This window comes from Thermobia domestica, unplaced genomic scaffold (assembly GCF_964235325.1).
Source record: "Thermobia domestica unplaced genomic scaffold, izTheDome1.hap1.1 HAP1_SCAFFOLD_826, whole genome shotgun sequence".
NCBI classification, from domain to species: Eukaryota; Metazoa; Arthropoda; class Insecta; order Zygentoma; family Lepismatidae; genus Thermobia; species Thermobia domestica.
Genome location: NW_027656536.1, coordinates 44,528 through 61,552, shown reverse-complemented (window position 1 = coordinate 61,552; position 17,025 = coordinate 44,528). Strand labels below are relative to the sequence as shown.

The 17,025-nt window shown below is 37.7% G+C and overlaps 1 pseudogene; it reads right to left on the bottom strand.

Moving 5' to 3' along the window:
* Positions 1–13,084: 13,084 nt before the first annotated feature.
* Positions 13,085–13,201, bottom strand: LOC145677394 (5S ribosomal RNA; annotated as a pseudogene).
* Between the last annotated feature and the right edge of the window lie 3,824 nt (positions 13,202–17,025).

Genomic DNA, 17,025 nt, shown 5'->3' with positions numbered 1-17,025 from the left:
AACTACCTTTTCTTCAATGTCCTGTTAAGGAAGTATGTTTTAAGTAAGAATTGACATTATTAACTATAAAGGCAAGCATATTAACGTCGTTAACATTACTTGGAATATACTAATATTCGAATAAATATTTGAATGTTCGAATGATGAGTGATTCGGATGTTCATAGTGCCACTATGTCCTATCGAGTTTACTATCACGAACCACGTATGAAATTGTATATAAATAAATAAAAATAAATCCTTTATTAAGTATTGATTACAGGAAAAAGGCAAACTTACATTCTTTAATGTACACAATGAAATGTATGAAAGATATTTTTAAGATATGTTTCACTTACCCTTTATAACGCAAGGTAGTTTTCAGTGTAGCATCCTCTTCAGCTGCGAGATAACGTAAGGCAGATGATCATTCAGTCGTGAAGCACTAAAATGTAATATACATTTTAACTATTATCGATAAGAATTATTTACTGCAGGGATGCAAATAAAGTGAGGCAAATTAGTAAATAAAAACCGATACTGTAACTGATAATGTAATTACGTATCTGTATTAGTTGTATATACAGTAATCGCACGATTATCCGCGGAGTTGGATGTTGGCATAATCGCGCATAATCAGCAGTATGAGCAGAAAAGGGAAATGAAATGAAATCTTTAGATTTACGTCGCATACTTATACCGGTTACGCTAAAGGAGACGGTGATGATGAGTACTGAATGAAGAAAGTGGGAGGAAACGGGAGAAACCCGAGAAAACCCATGAGCACGGTCTTTATGCACGACAAAGTTCACACGGCACGAGCTGGGATTGAACCAGGGACCCCAAGCACCGGAGGCCAAAAAAGGGACAAAAAGTCTTTCGTGCAACTTTCGTTTTCGGTAAAAAGTTTACACATAATTTAGAAAGAGTAGTTTTCTGGTCTTTTTATTTCACAAGTTGGTTCATGTCTATATTTTTTACATGCATAAAAAATTTTTCAACTCCCTTGCTTAGTTCCTGTTAAAGACCTCTACCTCTGATTGTATTTTTTGCACATATTCTTATTGTTTTCAGACAACATTTCTAAGAGCGTAATTTATCGTCAGCAAGAAAAGAAAAGGAAAGCCTCGGATAGTGGAATGTGTACTGTATATATATATATATATATATATATATATATATATATATATATATATATATATATATATATATATATATATATATATATATATATATATACGTATTAGTATATAGTTTTATTTTATACGTCTCCTATTATTACACAATGTGCAGATATTGTGAAAGCGCAAGTAAATATGTATAACTCCCCGTTCTGCACTTAATAACTTGAAAGAAGTTCGGGGAAGGTAGTGTAACAGAAAGTGCAAACAGAAATGAGGGTTTACAGGCATTTAATATTATTCCGTAGTAGTATGATTTTTTGTAAAATATATATATATATATATATATATATATATATATATATATATATATATATATATATATATATATATAACATACATATTCAATGATATAGTAAGAGGTTAGCAGCACTGATAGAACTGCAGAAAGTACAAAACCGTTAATAAGAAAGAGAGAGAGATGGTGGCCGCTTTTGTGCTTTTCATTGGCTAATTCCGAATTGCGCGCGAATACGTACGAGATTTCTTTCTTTTTCCTCTTCGCAGCCCAGATGTTGCCAATTAGAAGTTTTTAGTACTACATTTGTATGAAAATGTTGCCTTTAAGAAATGTGGTTTGCATACGGAGAAAAGAGCAAAATGAATATTTATCTTAGTGGGCATGAAAAAAGACGAAACATTTTGCAAGATGGACACACGAACTTCCTTAATGCAGGCGTTCAGTACATTATTGTAAAGAAAAAAACACTAAAAAGAATTACTTCAATATCCCTAGCAACATTCAACAATTCATAGAGAAAAATCTTTATTTTGAGAACAATGGAAAACTATGTAATTGTAGATAACTACTAAATTTAATGATTAAGGAAAACGTTTAGGCCCGGCCCTTCAGAAAGAAAGTGCACAGAATTTTCTCTCATGGAAGCAATTGCAAAATCAACATTTTGTTTGCAGTTATAATTAGAGGATCTATATACAGGGTGTTCGAAAAAGAATGTATCCTCTTGAAAGAAAATATTCTCTGGGCCCCTAATCCTTTATATACCGAAAGGAAGTTTGTATAGCATTTTTTCTTACCTTCGTTAGAAGAATTGAAAGTGACTACTATCGTGACACGGGAGATATTTGATCGATAGTCGAATTACTCCCATGCTCGAATGAACACGTCTCTTGTAAGGAGAGGAAAGGCTTCTGTGATCCGCTATCGCAGCTGTGTCATATCTGCAGAGAATGTTAGGACACAAACGTGATCTTTGAGAGCCTCGTGAAAAGAAGTCGCATAGTATCATGTGTGGAGACATCGGGGCCATCTGAAGAACGCTTCATCATTAGGACCAAGGGCGAGTTACGAAACACTCTGGGATATATTTATTAACATAACTTCTCGTCATTCTGCAAGTGTGGTGGAGCTCCATCCTATTGGAAAAGGAAACCTCGGGAGCCCTCTTCATGTGTAGGTATCGTTCACATCTGAAGCATGTGAAGATAGATTACTGTACTATCGTGTACCTAAAATCATTTTCTACGAATACGAACATGTCTACACTGAAGGCAGTGCAGCTCTTTTTCTCTTTTTTTTTTGGTCATGTATTGTAACGCGGGGCAATGCACACAATAACATGTAATGTTGTGTATCATCATAAAGGGCCAGGGCGATGATTGGATCTTGATGGACGTGGAGAACTGATAGGTGATGTGAGTGGTATTGTGATCTATGGTTGTATGTTTACTGATGAATGCATAAGGAGAGGTGAAGGGGTTGCCTTTTTTTTTATGTCGATCGGCAGGGAAGCGATTGGGAAACTTTTGACTTTGTTTTTCAACCGAATATATTGATTGAATAGGTCGCCGACAATTTTACGGGGCGTCACGTCGTTGCCTTTTTCATGTCGATCGCGAGCGAAGCGAGCGTTTTTTTTTTTTTTTTTTTTTTTACCGACAATATGTATTGAATCGGTTGCCAACACCTTTAGGGGCGCGTCACGTCCTTCTTTCTGTGCTGATCGCGAGCGAAGCGAGCGCGAAATTTTTGACTTTTTTTTTTTTTTTTTACCCACAATATTTATTCAATCGGTCGCCAACACTTTTAGGGGTGCGTCACGTCCTCTTTTCTCTGCTGATCGCGAGCGAAGCGAGCGCGAAATTTTGACCTTTTTTTCTCTTTTTAATTCTTTTTTTTTTCTTTAAGAAAAAATATTGATTTCATAGGTCGCCAACATTTTTACGGGATGGAACATCGTTTATTTGTTTTTCCAACCGTCTTTCTGTCTTGAGCCCCCGCCAAGTTAACTTTATGGTGGACAAAAACTATGTGCGGTGGGTTACCGCGGGGTTCTCCCGTTTCCTCCCACTTTCTTCATTCCACCACCATTTCAATCATTTCTCATAATCAGCGCCTCTTTTAGCCTAAGCGGCATAACGTGGGACGTAAAACAAAGATTTCCTTTAGTTGCTTTCTGTCTTGATTACGAGCGCGAAATTTTTTACTTTTTTTTTCTTTCTTTTGATATTATTCATTTAATAGGACGGCAACACCTTTACGGGCCGCCGCGTCGTCGTTTACACTTCTTCAGCCCATATTCTTTCTGCTTGTTCGTTTTCCGGCATCTTGTTATCACCGCCCGCGGGAATGCCTATGTCTTTCATCGCTTTTTGAAGCAAATCTTTAATAAATATGCACTCTCACATTTCTACTAATATGCATACCACAGTGGATAGACTGTAACTAGGAAAGCAGAAGCCTGCATATCATATTATTTAACAGTTGAAAGTGAACTGCCATTTTAAGTTTGATTTTGATCAGATGAGTGCAGTTCAACTCGTCGACAATTGTGAAGATTCTCGAGGTTAGGGACCATCCATTTTGTGCTTTGTAATGAAAATGGCTGCAGCCAAACTTCTCTGATCTGAATGAAACTTGGCATGATGATACATCTTGACCTGCTCTACAAGTTTATTTAGTATTTTCCGTTGCGCAGGCTTTTGCTTCTCCAGGTTCTCCCATGGAACTGAGAAACGTATTCAGTCGAACTTCTGCGGTAAGTCAGTATATCATCCTGAGAAGTTTGATCGAGATAGCAGAGGTTCGACTATTCGTTTTTCAATTCCATGTGATATTACAACACGGTGAACTAAATTTATATAGAAACACTTTGATTTTGTTTTGTTTTTTGCTAGCATTAAACTGAGAAAATGTTATTGAATAGACAGAGAACACCACTCAAAGAAAAGTACATCATAAGAATATATATATGGTTGCTGTGGTTCTCGGTTTAATTTGCTAGTTAAGAAACTTGCTCTAAATAAGTACATCTTACAGGTGAAAAACTAAGCCAGGCGATAGAATTAAATATAAAGTTATACACTTTTATTTTACGTTTACTAGTGTTGGGTTACTACTGTAAAATAAGTCAGTATATATGAAAGATAACTGTATTAGGTACTATTTTCCACCGGCGGTGTATTCTTGCATAGTGTACTTAATGTTTACAAGCGGGGCGCTACTAGTATGGATGCATGACAAGTGCTATTGAAACTCGAAAACTAACTGGTTTCCACTACCCTTGCTTATACGTATACCCGCGTCGCCTTCGCTCCTGTTCACTTTGGACGCACATTCTTGCTATCGCTCAGGCCCCCAGCTTTCTCCTGTTTTGGCTCCCTTAAATAGTATTCGTGCTTTTTATTGGCCACCTGGCAAAGCACTTGTAATGATTTTACACCAGTAACTCTAAAATACATGTGTATTACTTTATTTAATTCTGTCGTCTGCAGAATTTTTTTTTTTTTTCGTACAAATATGCCTTTTCATGCAGAACACTGAATTTTGCCTGTAAATTTTTGAGAATATGCTGTGACGAAACTTGAGCACCGTTCTTCTTTTCTTTCTTATCACGAGTCTTCTTTAGCCTAATGAGCACAATCATCACACGATAACGACTATTCTTTTCATTTAACTTGTAAACAAGTTGAACTAATAATAATAATTGATGTACAAAGGAGAAGTGTCCTACATATTTGAGGTAAAAAATAAAATAAATATACTTCTACTTCATCCGTGTTTACAAAGTTAAATGTTATCGATTTACAAAAAATGGTCACCTATCCACACACTGACCAGGCTCGACACTGCTTGACCATACATATTAAAACATCGGTCCCACTGAATACACAAGTAGTAAGCACATTCACATAAAAATAATTAGGATTACAGTATATAAAATGTGTTAATTAAAATAGCAAATGCCTTACCTTATCACAGGCGATCCAAAGCCACTGCACATCATCTGCTACGCACACTATATTCCTCCAATATTTCACTCACTTCCTATATCACGCAACAGAAAATATTAATAAAATTCACTTAGCAACATTTTCATTTTTAATCAACAATACGTATAACAATTAAGAATAAAATTAATTGTGAGCACATTGTTATAATTAGAATACTGTTTTTATTCGTTTACAAATATGGGATTAATATAGAGCTGGCAGCAACAATATATACAACTCATCCTGTATGTATCGTAAATCCTAACTTGAGAAGACATCTCTGACGCAAACAATGAGACAAGAAATCAAATACTATATCCGACACATTTGGGGTTTATTGAACTTCAATGTTGGAAGATACCACCTTGTCGGTAGTACAAATGTAATATCCTTACAACACGCGGAACTTTTGCCAGGCATATCTAGGAATTTGGGAAGATTAATTGATATCCTTAATGTGCAATGTATGATTATGACGCATTGTTATGTACACGCAGACGGAACCAGGACAATCTATAGATGACATTTGCACTGTGTTTGGACAATTTGTTCGCAGAAAGTAACCGTTTTTGTCTATGAATACTTGAGAACATGGAAGGTATGAGATATACATTTTATGCGCAAATATTATAATACAAATCATTGTTAGTTTGGTGGATGCGTGAAAGAAAGAAAAGGAGTAGATTTTTGCAGACGTCCGGATATAAAGCGAGAACTGAGAATACGCATCTATAACATCTATTTTCTTTGTGTTAATGATATCGATGAACTAAACGGGGAAACTAAAATACAACTGTTTGCAGTATAATTCGAAGTATAGTCAAGTGCAGAGGCGTACTCACGGGGTGTCCACCGGGTGCGGACTCCTCGCAAAAGTTCCTAAGTGAACATACATTTGCAGACTTTCTCATTAAATGTAGTTATTAACAGGGAAAATATTGATGTATCATCAATATAAATCTGATCTTACACTTCATCTGTACTCTGTCTGTATCATGTTTTTGTGAAAAAGTAAGTGGAATATTTATCGTGTTTTCGAATGCAGAATAATAGTATATAGACATAGTGGCTTGTAGTATTGGAACCTTGCCCCCCGAAGCTTGGATCCCTTAGAAGAAAAAAAAAATGCATGCGCGCCTGGTGAAATGGTTAACGAATTCAGTTCACTCGATGAATCGACAGATAGTAATACACATTTCGACAGATCGACAGCATTCGACAGATACAGACATATGAAAGTAGCACAAGAATTAGGCGAAAGTCCGTGCGTTTCCTCAATTCACGTAGGAAACAACAGAAAATATCAACTACCATAAAATAATCCGTATATATATTTAATTTATTTGGAATAAAATAAATATAGAAACAACCTGTTCATACATAACTACGGTAAGTGCGTTAATTGCTAACGTAAGAACAAATATGAAACAAGGCACAAAATAAAAAAGAAAAATAAAGTTAAAGGGAATAAATATTTAGGCTTGATTGTCATTCGTATTAAGAAGCTGGGTAATAAAATGTTAAAATCTACAGAAAATTATGAAATTAAATCAGGATTTGAAATAAAAGTCTATACATTGGAAGTAGGCCAGGGAGTTTGCAAGGCAGATGTGTGCGACACGCGTTACTTTATAGATTCCCTTCATTGAACTATAGTAAGCAGTACGAAGATGGTACTTTGCGTATAATCACAGGAAGGATTGAAGTTAATTACCATGGTAATATAATTATTTATTGATAAGTATTTCCATGTTAAATTATGAAAATTATAAGCACAAGGAGGGTGAAAAAGTAGTGTGACCGACTTAGCAATGACTGAAACATAAAATAGAAAAGCGAATAAAAACAAATGCCTTTTGAGTTATGTGGAATAAAGTTTCTTCTAGCCAGTAAGGAAGAATAGGATCTGGTGCATTCATTGAATACCTGAAAAAAATCGTTTATCAAAATAGAAGGAAACACACTTATCGTTGTGGCAACTACGAACTTCTGTTTACCTCAGCCCGCCTCAGCAAGTGCTTTCTATCCGGTCCGCGCTCCGTAACCAAACTCAACGCTGCCTGCCAGCGAAAATTTCATTCTTCAGTATCGTTGAGTTTATTGCAGAAAGCAATGGCAGATACGGCATCAGCACCTGCAGCCCCGGCACAGGCTTCTCCTAAGAAGTCTGCAAAGCCTAAGAAACCAAAAACAACACCTTCTCATCCAAGAACATCAGAAATGGTGAACAACGCCATCAAGAATTTGAAGGAAAGGGGAGGAAGTTCACTGCAAGCTATTAAGAAATACATCTCTCAGAACTACAAAGTGGATGCCGAGAAGCTTGCTCCATTTATCAAGAAATACTTGAGAAGTGCAGTTGCTTCTGGGTCTTTGGTTCAGACCAAGGGAAAAGGTGCATCTGGATCGTTTAAGCTTAGTGCTTCATCGCTGAAGGAGAAGCCTGAAGGTGGATCTTCAACCAAGGCGAAACGATCAGCATCAAAGGAGAAGAAGCCTGCGAAAAAGCCAGCAGCTAAACGTCCCAAGAAGACTGGTGAAAAGAAAAAGGCTGCTGCTCCCAAACCTAAGAAATCACCATCTAAAGTGAAGAAGGCAAAAACTCCCAAGAAGCCAAAGGCCCCGAAGCCAAAGAAGGCTACAGCAAAACCGAAAAGTGCTAAGAAGGCTGCACCAAAGAAGAAGTAAATGTGTCAGTAAATCATCTGACATTTTAAAACGGCTCTTTTTAGAGCCATCAAATACTTTGAGAAGAGTAAAATTGTGCTTTTCCTATCATTATCACATGTTCATTCATAGCAATGTATAGTATACACGCAAGGGACTTTGAGTTTTCTTTTTAACCGAAGCACTTCTTGATGTAAGTGCTTTATAACAGAGGGGAATTGAGGGTGGGGAAAGAAAGCTTTCACGGGTGTCAAGAATGGTGTACTCGAAAAAAAATGGGGAACACATTACGTAATGTCAATTTGTGATCACTTACTTTTTCCTTGTTCCTATCTTCAAGTAGCGAAACAGTACAGAAAACGCACTTAATGCATTTGTTAGAAAAACTTTTGCAGGCTGACTGGGTTCGATTCTCGGTGGGAGCTCAAATGTTTCGCATTGCACGTTAATAAGTAGGTCCACGTTTGAAACAGCCTTGCTGCTGAAAGGGACACTAAACTAAAATCAACTCTTTTCAAGGCTGGGGTGAAAGAAATGTTCGAACTTATTACAACTCGTGAAAGTGAAGTAGACTGTTTCAATTTAACGTCGTACTATTATGATTTTTATGATAAAGGAGACGGGTGATTACGCCTAATGAATGATGGAAATACTGGTGTAATGAGAAAGTGTTAGGAAAAGGGAACACGCTAATAACCACGGATACCGTCTTATAATTCGTAATATTGCTATAAAGAAAAATAGTAACACCAGCAGAAATGTAGGTGTACAATTGAACTGATGTTAAGTACAAACAGACACTTAAAGAAAGTTTAGTTTAACGTTTGCATTCAACAGCAGCGACCTCTGAGAAAATATTACTTTTGCTACCTTGGAAGAAGTACATATTTCGCCTGCGAGTTCTATGAGATTAATAACGTTGAGAAGGGCAAACAGTGGTTGAATCGAAGTTAACTTATGCAACATATGGCAAAATCGAATCCTTGACCACATAAAACGAAGATAATCAATCGGTAAACATAGGGGAAAACTAAAGAATATACTTGAAAGATAGGATGATATACGAAACGAGAGGAAAACGAAGGTAGATGTATTAACTATGCAACATACGGCGTGAGAATTTAAAAAAAAAAGATAACAAGTATGGACAAGATCCTTGTTAGGATAACAGCATCTCTAAGTAGTGTATTGGTCCTAAAAAGGACCGTTTTTGAACTCAGTGCCAGAACTTCAAACTTAAGCACGTTCCCCACGGATGCGGCGAGCAAGCTGAATGTCCTTAGGCATGATTGTGACTCTCTTTGCGTGAATAGCACACAAGTTGGTGTCTTCGAAAAGCCCTACAAGGTAAGCTTCACTTGCCTCCTGTAAAGCCATGACAGCTGAGCTTTGGAAGCGAAGATCTGTCTTGAAATCTTGTGCAATTTCTCGGACGAGTCGTTGGAAGGGCAGCTTGCGGATGAGCAATTCAGTGCTCTTCTGGTAACGACGAATTTCTCGGAGAGCCACAGTACCAGGCCTGTAACGATGGGGCTTTTTCACTCCACCGGTAGCTGGAGCACTCTTTCTTGCAGCTTTGGTGGCAAGCTGCTTTCGAGGAGCTTTGCCTCCAGTAGATTTCCTAGCTGTCTGCTTGGTACGTGCCATTGCAACTGTCACGACTTGTTTCAAATAATTGCGCGCTGAATGAAGTCAAGTTATATAAAGAGCAAAACCGTTAAATCAAGCTATTTCTCATTGGATAAAGTCAGTCGAAAAGGACAGTTCTCATTGGCTTAGACACGTTTTGTGTTTTTCCTCCGTGCTTTCCCTGCATGATCGAAGGAACAAAACCACGAGTCTTGGGCTGCTTGGGCTTGTATTTCTCGTGTGTGGTGAGCGAAGCAGTAACATATCGAAATGACAGGACGTGGAAAAGGAGGCAAGGGTCTTGGCAAAGGAGGTGCCAAGCGCCACCGTAAAGTTCTTCGTGACAACATCCAGGGTATCACCAAACCCGCTATTAGGCGTCTTGCTCGCCGTGGTGGTGTGAAGCGTATCTCTGGTCTCATTTATGAAGAGACCCGAGGAGTATTGAAAGTATTCCTGGAGAACGTAATCAGAGATGCTGTTACATACACAGAACACGCCAAGAGGAAGACAGTGACAGCTATGGATGTTGTGTATGCCTTGAAGAGGCAAGGAAGAACCCTGTACGGTTTCGGAGGTTAAGTTGGGGTTCCTCCTATTTTGGATATAAAATTGGCATAAACGGCTCTTTTCAGAGCCAACAAATTTATATAAAGGGAAAGATTTACTTTGTGCGATTTTCTGTTAGATTATAAGAATTCGTGTAACTACATTAAAGCCTTTTGATGCACACAAAATTACAGACGTAGAGAGATTAATTTGAGAAAATCATACGTTTTTTTTACATTATGTACGTTCATGTATACGTATTCATATGTAGCAGTATTAATGCTGGAGAAGGGGTTCTGGTTGGAAATTGGCGATTTGTTGGAAGTAGCGAGCATGAGAGATGCGAAACGCAAGTCGGAATTTCTGTTCTGACAGTAGGATGTATGTATAGAGGCTTATACAACTTCTATACTGTGCTGTGAGGGGCGAATAATGCGTTAGAAACCTGAATCTTGTCCTTTATCTTGTTTACGTGGTCTTGGGTTCGATTTTTTTCTTTTGCGGTAGTGTCTATTGTGATTTACATGTAAATTAATGACACTTCGTAGCGGGTTAGTAAAATAAAGAGTAATACAAATATGAGATGTAGGTTAATGCATTGTATACTTCACATTATTTACTAAAGAAAGGCAGTAGTTACAAGAAACCTAGGCTCGCTCGTTGGGCACAGTAGCAAATGAGTTCTGAGATCAGAGAATAAGAGTAGTTGCGTATTACAAACCATATACATATAACACATATCACACAAATATGAATATCGACCTTGCAAAGAATAAATCGTACTTAAGTGTGCATTTAATGTCATTACTATGTTGCAAAAGAAATTTAGGAAAGTTTTTTGATCCGCTCTGTTCATGATGTCATTGGGGCATAGTAATGAACAATAATAAATGTCGAGAACATATTGAACAGAGTAATTTCAGCCAAGCCAACGCAAGAGAGAAACATGAGTGCTTTAAGAATGTTGGAAATTCCTTTGTCTAGCATGAAGTACATGAGAATATGTGGTATGAGGTTTTCTTCCATTGCTGAGAATCTGGGCTCGACTGTCCTGTCCTCTGGGTAATATGAGCCCGATGTACGCAAATATCAAAAAAATGTAGCTAGCGACAATACAAAAGGTAATGATCTTATAATTAATAATGTAGTGGGAACTAAGCACATCGCTGTTTGGAGTATTCTAAAGATAGTGTGACTTCCTATGGGCTTCAATTACGATCGACGACTACACATACTAATTAATCGAATAGCAGCGACTACACATACTAATTAATCGAATAGCAGCGAGAATTTCGAATGACACTAAGCAACTATCTCAGACACTTTTGATGAGTCTGTATATCGAAAACAATTCATTTCAATCGTAAATCTCCTCTATAAAGGGGTTGTGGCCCTCATAAGGGCCGATTTGTATGAGATATAGGTCTTACATTTATGCCTTCTTCTCAGTTTTCTTGGGCAGAAGTACAGCTTGAATGTTGGGCAAAACACCACCCTGAGCGATTGTAACTCCAGACAACAACTTGTTTAATTCCTCGTCGTTACGGATAGCTAACTGCAGATGACGTGGAATAATCCTAGTCTTCTTGTTGTCACGAGCAGCGTTGCCTGCCAACTCAAGAACTTCAGCTGCCAGGTATTCCATGACTGCAGCCAAATACACGGGAGCGCCAGCACCAACTCGTTCGGCATAGTTACCCTTTCGCAAAAGACGATGGATTCTGCCTACTGGGAATTGAAGGCCAGCCCTGCTGGAGCGGGACTTGCTCTTTCCCTTGACTTTTCCACCTTTGCCGCGACCAGACATGTTCAATATTCTTTCGTAATAAGATGAGAGGAAAAATTGCGGCCTCCCATGAATCAAGTCAGTTTGTACTACTTCAAGCGTGCACCCGAGTGCATCAAATGAAAAGCAAGGCAGTTGGCGCGAATTGAAACACGTACTGTAATTTAAATGAAGTCGATAAATCGGCGGACACATCTAATTTTGCTGAACGAGTGAGTCATCATGCAACCAAAAACTAGCGGAAAGGCTGCAAAGGAAGGCTGGTAAAGCCCAAAAGAATATCTCCAAGGGAGATAAGAAGAAGAAGAGGAGGAGGAGAGAGCTATGCCTTTACATCTACAAAGTTTTGAAGCAAGTGCATCCTGACACTGGCATATCTAGCAAAGCTATGAGTATCATGAACAGCTTTGTTAATGACATCTTCGAGCGTATTGCTGCTGAAGCTTCTCGTTGGCCCATTACAATAAGCGGTCAACTATCACCAGCCGGGAAATCCAAACAGCTGTGCAGCCTTCTTTTGCCTGGGTGACTTGCCAAGCACGCTGTAAGTGAGGGTACGAAGGCTGTTACCAAGTACACAAGCTCTAAGGTAAAAATCTTCTTCAAGATTTTTCATTTCAAACGGTCCTTGTCAGGACCAACACATTATTCGAAAGAGTTAAATCACGAAATTTGCTTCATTCTGTTATGTAGAAACACCTTGAAATCCAATTTCTATATGCTGTTAGTAAAAAAGTAAAGCACATAGCGGAGATGTGTCGTGCTTGTATACGAAAGGCATTTACTCGCCGGAGATCTACACTTAGTCATAATAATTTACTTTTAAAAAGTGGTAATACATTCCGTGTTAAGTATAGTAGTAGGTGCACACGGATCGGAAATCAGGTTATTTTAATGTGCCGTGCAAATAAACAGGCTGTTAGTGTAAGAAATAGTGGGTATAACGCTTAGAATATCGATTAATCGCTATGAAATAAGTTGATAATTATCTCTTGAAAGTACTATAAAATTATGTTTCTTGTATTTTCGTACTTGAAGGATAATGAAATTTGAAAAAGAGATGCCAACAGCACCTGGTGTTCCCAGGCGGTCACCCATCCAAGTACTGACCAGGCCCGATGCTGCTTGACTTCGGTGATCGGACGAGAACGGTATATTCAGCATGTATGGCCGTTGGCAACTACCTTTTCTTCAATGTCCTGTTAAGGAAGTATGTTTTAAGTAAGAATTGACATTATTAACTATAAAGGCAAGCATATTAACGTCGTTAACATTACTTGGATATACTAATATTCGAATAAATATTTGATGTTCGAATGATGAGTGATTCGGATGTTCATAGTGCCACTATGTCCTATCGAGTTTACTATCACGAACCACGTATGAAATTGTATATAAATAAATAAAAATAAATCTTTATTAAGTATTGATTACAGGAAAAGGCAAACTTACATTCTTTAATGTACACAATGAAATGTATGAAAGATATTTTTAAGATATGTTTCACTTACCCTTTATAACGCAAGGTAGTTTTCAGTGTAGCATCCTCTTCAGCTGCGAGATAACGTAAGGCAGATGATCATTCAGTCGTGAAGCACTAAATGTAATATACATTTTAACTATTATCGATAAGAATTATTTACTGCAGGGATGCAAATAAAGTGAGGCAAATTAGTAAATAAAAACCGATACTGTAACTGATAATGTAATTACGTATCTGTATTAGTTGTATATACAGTAATCGCACGATTATCCGCGGAGTTGGATGTTGGCATAATCGCGCATAATCAGCAGTCATGAGCAGAAAAGGGAAATGAAATGAAATCTTTAGATTTACGTCGCATACTTATACCGGTTACGCTAAAGGAGACGGTGATGATGAGTACTGAATGAAGAAAGTGGGAGGAAACGGGAGAAACCCGAGAAAACCCATGAGCACGGTCTTTATGCACGACAAAGTTCACACGGCACGAGCTGGGATTGAACCAGGGACCCAAGCACCGGAGGCCAAAAAAAGGGACAAAAAGTCTTTCGTGCCACATAATTTAGAAAGAGTAGTTTTCTGGTCTTTTTATTTCACAAGTTGGTTCATGTCTATATTTTTTACATGCATAAAAAATTTTTCAACTCCCTTGCTTATTTCCTGTTAAAGACCTCTACCTCTGATTGTATTTTTTGCACATATTCTTATTGTTTTCAGACAACATTTCTAAAAGCGTAATTTATCGTCAGCAAGAAAAGAAAAGGAAAGCCTCGGATAGTGGAATGTGTACTGTATATATATATATATATATATATATATATATATATATATATATATATATATATATATATACGTATTAGTATATAGTTTTATTTTATACGTCTCCTATTATTACACAATGTGCAGATATTGTCAAAGCGCAAGTAAATATGTATAACTCCCCGTTCTGCACTTAATAACTTGAAAGAAGTTCGGGGAAGGTAGTGTAACAGAAAGTGCAAACAGAAATGAGGGTTTAAAGGCATTTAATATTATTCCGTAGTAGTATGATTTTTTGTAAAAAAAAATATATATATATATATATATATATATATATATATATATATATATATATCTAAACATACATATTCAATGATATAGTAAGAGGTTAGCAGCACTGATAGAACTGCAGAAAGTACAAAACCGTTAATAAGAAAGAGAGAGAGATGGTGGCCGCTTTTGTGCTTTTCATTGGCTAATTCCGAATTGCGCGCGAATACGTACGAGATTTCTTTCTTTTTCCTCTTCGCAGCCCAGATGTTGCCAATTAGAAGTTTTTAGTACTACATTTGTATGAAAATGTTGCCTTTAAGAAATGTGGTTTGCATACAGAGAAAAGAGCAAAATGAATATTTACCTTAGTGGGCATGAAAAAAGACGAAACATTTTGCAAGATGGACACACGAACTTCCTTAATGCAGGCGTTCAGTACATTATTGTAAAGAAAAAAACACTAAAAAGAATTACTTCAATATCCCTAGCAACATTCAACAATTCATAGAGAAAAATCTTTATTTTGAGAACAATGGAAAACTATGTAATTGTAGATAACTACTAAATTTAATGATTAAGGAAAACGTTTAGGCCCGGCCCTTCAGAAAGAAAGTGCACAGAATATTCTCTCATGGAAGCAATTGCAAAATCAACATTTTGTTTGCAGTTATAATTAGAGGATCTATATACAGGGTGTTCGAAAAAGAATGTATCCTCTTGAAAGAAAATATTCTCTGGGCCCCTAATCCTTTATATACCGAAAGGAAGTTTGTATAGCATTTTTTCTTACCTTCGTTAGAAGAATTGAAAGTGACTACTATCGTGACACGGGAGATATTTAATCGATAGTCGAATTACTCACATACTCGAATGAACACGTCTCTTGTAAGGAGAGGAAAGGCTTCTGTGATCCGCTATCGCAGCTGTGTCATATCTGCAGAGAATGTTAGGACACAAACGTGATCTTTGAGAGCCTCGTGAAAAGAAGTCGCATAGTATCATGTGTGGAGACATCGGGGCCATCTGAAGAACGCTTCATCATTAGGACCAAGGGCGAGTTACGAAACACTCTGGGATATATTTATTAACATAACTTCTCGTCATTCTGCAAGTGTGGTGGAGCTCCATCCTATTGGAAAAGGAAACCTCGGGAGCCCTCTTCATGTGTAGGTATCGTTCACATCTGAAGCATGTGAAGATAGATTACTGTACTATCGTGTACCTAAAATCATTTTCTACGAATACGAACATGTCTACACTGAAGGCAGTGCAGCTCTTTTTCTCTTTTTTTTTGGTCATGTATTGTAACGCGGGGCAATGCACACAATAACATGTAATGTTGTGTATCATCATAAAGGGCCAGGGCGATGATTGGATCTTGATGGACGTGGAGAACTGATAGGTGATGTGAGTGGTATTGTGATCTATGGTTGTATGTTTACTGATGAATGCATAAGGAGAGGTGAAGGGGTTGCCTTTTTTTTTATGTCGATCGGGAGGGAAGCGATTGGGAAACTTTTGACTTTGTTTTTCAACCGAATATATTGATTGAATAGGTCGCCGACAATTTTACGGGGCGTCACGTCGTTGCCTTTTTCATGTCGATCGCGAGCGAAGCGAGCGTTTTTTTTTTTTTTTTTTTTTTTTTTTTTTTTTTTTTACCGACAATATGTATTGAATCGGTTGCCAACACCTTTAGGGGCGCGTCACGTCCTTCTTTCTGTGCTGATCGCGAGCGAAGCGAGCGCGAAATTTTTGACTTTTTTTTTTTTTTTTTTTTTTACCCACAATATTTATTCAATCGGTCGCCAACACTTTTAGGGGTGCGTCACGTCCTCTTTTCTCTGCTGATCGCGAGCGAAGCGAGCGCGAAATTTTGACCTTTTTTTCTCTTTTTAATTCTTTTTTTTCTTTAAGAAAAAATATTGATTTCATAGGTCGCGAACATTTTTACGGGATGCAACATCGTTTATTTGTTTTTCCAACCGTCTTTCTGTCTTGAGCCCCCGCCAAGTTAACTTTATGGTGGACAAAAACTATGTGCGGTGGGTTACCGCGGGGTTCTCCCGTTTCCTCCCACTTTCTTCATTCCACCACCATTTCAATCATTTCTCATAATCAGCGCCTCTTTTAGCCTAAGCGGCATAACGTGGGACGTAAAACAAAGATTTCCTTTAGTTGCTTTCTGTCTTGATTACGAGCGCGAAATTTTTTACTTTTTTTTTCTTTCTTTTGATATTATTCATTTAATAGGACGGCAACACCTTTACGGGCCGCCGCGTCGTCGTTTACACTTCTTCAGCCCATATTCTTTCTGCTTGTTCGTTTTCCGGCATCTTGTTATCACCGCCCGCGGCAATGCCTATGTCTTTCATCGCTTTTTGAAGCAAATCTTTAATAAATATGCACTCTCACATTTGTACTAATATGCATACCACAGTGGATAGACTGTAACTAGGAAAGCAGAAGCCTGCATATCATATTATT